Source organism: Leucopleurus acutus (assembly GCF_964270905.1).
Source record: "Leucopleurus acutus genome assembly, chromosome: 16".
Lineage (NCBI taxonomy): Eukaryota > Metazoa > Chordata > Mammalia > Artiodactyla > Delphinidae > Leucopleurus > Leucopleurus acutus.
In genome coordinates, this window is record NC_139158.1 from 6,231,437 (window position 1) to 6,236,128 (window position 4,692).

The window sequence follows — 4,692 nt, forward strand, 5'->3', positions numbered from 1 at the left end:
TTTTTGTGGTACGCGGGCCTCTCACTGTTGTGGCCTCTCCCGTTGCGGAGCACGGGCTCCGGACGCACAGGCTCAGCAGCCATGGCTCATGGCCCAGCCGCTCTGCGGCATGTGGGATCTTCCCGGACTGGGGCACGAACCCGTATCCGCTGCATCGGCAGGCGGACTCTCAACCACTGTGCCACCAGGGAAGCCCCTAAGCTATTTTTATTTTAATGTGGCCTATAAACATTTTTGTTTTTCCTGAAGTTGGTTCTTATTGTTCACAACTTCCCTAAGATAAATTGATACACCAATGTTAAAACATGTCAACTTCTGGAAAGTTTCTCATTTAGCTTTTTCTACTGTTCTCAGTCAAAGTTCTCTCCAAAACAGATTCTTAGGCCTGCTGTTTTCTGAGGACCCTATTTCTTTCCAGCCGTAACATTTGGATTCCTGTTGATTTCTCCATTCTCTTAAGCACCTTCAATGATGGTTTCCTAGTTTTAAGCTTTACACCAGCAGGTATGCCACCCCTACTTGTCTTCTGTCCTAATGCAAATTATCTTCCTTTAAAAGAAATGGATTTACACACCCTGTCCATCCATGAGTATGAAGGATTCTGTTTCCCCTGAGTTTGTGGCAGGCAGCTAAACATTTTCAAGTGACACCCAAATTCTTTATAGAGATGAAAAAGACCTTAGGAAGCCAACAAGACTGGTGGTAGCCTAGCTATATTCAGCGCCTATTCTGCATGTCTAAGTTCAGAATTATTTTATATATGTCCATTGAAGGCCAGCAGAATGCTCAAGTCTGCTTTTGATAGGGTAAAACGTAAAGAACATATACTAAAATCAGAGATCTTTGTAAGGGAATGCTGCCTTCCATCAAAGGTATTGCTGTTCTTGTGTAATATCTTTATAGTATATTTCAAGAATGGCAGATATGCCTGTAAAATCTAACCATTACAGTTTTTCATTACCCGTTTTTAATTGTTTACACATCATCATATTTTTTGTATTTTACTAGAGTCTACAGGCCATATAAAATAACATTTTTTTTTTGATTGATGAAACTGAGCACAGATGTTGGCTCCAGAGTTCAGTGTCACTGTCATAACACCTAGCAAGAGTTCATGATTCTTTAGATGATGTCAAAGCATTCTATTGCATTTTTCCATCTTAAGCGTCAACATATTTTGTGAGTAAGACAGTGTTATTTAAAATTCTAGTTGTCGTTCCGGCGATTGAGGCTTTCATAATTCATATGTTAAAATATTCTCTAGGGATCCTTAAGAAATATATAAAAATTCATTGCTTACTCTGTAAGCCTCTTATGGCTAATAACCTCTAGGGTAGTTCTACCACAGTATTTTACCTCTTAGCCATCAGCAAGCATAGGATCTCATCAGGGCACGGTAGGGACCTAAATGAATGATCTAAATGTAAAAGCATATGAAAAATGCATGTTTTCGTTTTCCTGTCTATGACCATATATACCCTACGGATAGAGAACACGGGTAATCACCTCCAGTGATTATGAAACAGAGGATTAAGTAATCTCTAAATAGCAGAAAATGTAAAAATCACATGTATGCATTTGGTTTAGGAATGTGCTTTTGTACTTCCACTTGAATAAAGGTGTGTTTGGTACTCTGAGAATCTGTTTCAAATAAAATCTGAAGTCCTCAGCCAGAAGCATTTGGGAATCTTAGAATCACCTTCCTGGCTGCAACTCAGTTCCTTCTAGAAACCTGCTTCACAGCGGGAATAAATCACTCTCCTTCGTACAGGTACAAAGCTTGCTCTTCCACAGACCTCTGCAATAAAGTCAGTGTTTACAATTTAAAGGGTTATTCGGTTGGGATGCTGTTGGCACATTAAGGGTAAATAGTTTGAGGTTTCAGTAGAGCTGGGCAGAATGTGTTTTTTAAATAAATAAAACACATTTTAAAAAATAAACCAAAATAATCCTTGAGGGCAAGTAACTTGTCTCTTTAAACTTGCTGATATTTAATTGGTCCAGTATAGTTTGTGTTCTTAGTCTTTTTAGCCTTGAAGACAGGGGAGGGAAGAGAAGAAATCTAATAGTTGGGACACCTAATTTTATCTATCTGTCCACCTACCTACGTACACATGTATATATATATGCACATATTCAAACAGTCCTCACAACAACTCTGCAAGGGAACCAGCTCCGTTTTACAGAGGAACTGAGGTGTAGAGAGGTTGAAAAACCTGTAGGGTCACACAGTAAGCTCAAAGTCAGGGCTGTTTTGACTCCACAGCTTTCCATCATCGTGATGTTGGTATCGGACACATCCCAGAACCTAGAGAAGAGACGTTTTCTTTGATAGTTCTTTGTTCCCTGTTACACACCCAGTGATTCACCATTAGTTTGCAGCTGATCCTAAATGCTCCCAGAGCTCTCTGGGAAGCTGGGAGAAAATATCCCAGTATCTTTTGGGAGTTAGTTAGAACCCCCCTGCCCCACCCTTTGAAACAGGCTTGACAATTTTGACGACAGGCTACAGGTCAAATCTCCTGAATTCCCATCTTCTGCCAAGACACCCCCACTGCCATCACTAGATTTATATTTCCATTTCTCAATGACCCACATGCATTCTTAATTTTTCTGCCAACTAGGACTTACTAATGGATACATATCCTTACCAAGGTTTACTGTCACCTCTGACTATATTATAGTGGTGGAGCAAAGTGGGGAATGGGAAAATCAAGTTTGATTCCTAGGTTTTCGGCTTGAGCAAGAGTGGATTGGTAGACAGAGATGGAGAGTGCTGAGAGTGGAGCAGGGAGAGTATTTCGGGCAAAGGAGAGCATGTCAGAAGGCCTGCAGAGGAAAGAGTATGGCATTTTCAAGTCAGTAATAAATGAGCTCTTTGGAGAATGCCTCACCTTAGGAAATAGTACGTGGGTAACTGAGGATTTGAGAACAAAGTTCAAAGGAAGCCCATAGGGTGTTGTCTCAGAAACGATGGAATTTCTCACATCCAAGTATGTAACATCTTATGTCCTTTCATTCATTCAGTAATACAGTTGGCAGGCAATATTTAGTGGAAGCCGGTGGATACAGTTAACCTAATCAAATGCATTAAACAATCCATTGAGTAAAGAAGACGGATGAGTCAAAGCGATGACTTTGGAATGAGACATATGTTTGAACTTTACTAGCTATATGACTTTGGACATTTTACTTAATTAGCCTTTCTAGTTTTCTTGTGTATACAGTGTGGTTGTTAATAGCATGAAAATTAAGTGAGGTAATGTAAAAGCTACTGGTCATATACTAAATGCCCAGAAGTTTTTAATGTAAATACTAATATAAAAAACGCTACAACAGAGGAGAGATACTTAGCATAAAATCTAAAAAAGAGGAAATCAACGAGCAAGCGTTTACCAGTGCAGGACTAGCATTGTTCAGGGAGGGACACCCTGAGCTAGGAGAACTTAAAATATGACTAGAGAAATCACTAGGCATTTGTGGTCTGTGTGGTAGGAACTGCCTCCTGACAGGCACTTCCTGCTGGAGTTGGCAAACTGACACGCCTCTAACATTCGTTATCATGCGGCATCAAGTCTTAACACTCCCTTCAAAATATGAGTGCATGAAGGAACCGATGTTAAATCCAAGACTTAAGAATGGTTTCGAATAGATGGTGCTCTGTACAAATCAACAAGAAAATATTGATTTTGGAATTATTTTGCTGCCTCATCCCACTCTCTTTAAGAAAATGGTTACCCTTTTATGTTTGTATTTCATCCATGTTAATAAATTTACAACTTGGACGTAATTACTAACGTCTTTCCCGCAGTCGCTTATGTCCCGCAGACAGCATTTCCCCCGTCTTCCTCCACTGTCTCTCCGGAGTGTGGTTAGCCTCCAGGCTCTGGTTTGAACGGGCCAGGGTTGAAATCCTGCCTCTAGATTGCTCACTAGCTGTGCAGCTTCTGGCGTGTAAGATAGTAAAAAGTATAAACTTTGTGGGATTGTTGTGAGGGTTAATGAGATAATGTTCAGTTTCAGTGCCCCATAACTGGTAGCTGTTATGTTTGAGTTTAGCAGGAAAATCCTCTATCATGAACAGCTCGTTTCCTTATCCTTTTTTCCTGCTTCAGCATATCAGATACGCCTCTGCAAACCTGTACTCCAGGTGCAGTAGTTGTTTGGATCTTGATCCTATCTCTACGGCTTTTCTTCCTCTTTCAGCCCTTTGGTACCAGTACGTTCCTCCTCTTTGTTTATATGCTCCAGGCATAACTGGGAGGCTGAGTTGAAGCGACAAAGGGAGAGGAGGACAGGCTGGACAGAGGGCGTAGATAACAGGTTTTGGCCCAGCAGGGTCAGCGTGGCCTGTGATCTTGAAGAAGGCACGTGGAGATGGGTGGAGCAGAGCGGAGGAGGCAAATGGGGTGCACACGGGACACTGGGGATGAGAAAGAAGAGACAACCAATTTAGATCCTAAGTCCACTTGGGCGATGGAGGGCAAATAGAGAAATCTTTTCTGTCCTCCTTCAATCCCTTCTTGGGAAGGAGGACAAACGCCCAAGGAAGCCCCTCACCCGACTCCGCTCTGGACCCAGCTCCCCAGCGGTCCCTAGGGAACCCGCGATCGAGATTAGACCTCCGAGCTGCCTAGACGGGCCCCGGAAGTGCGCGCCGAGGAGCAGGCGTTTCTAGTCCCCCTGGAGGCC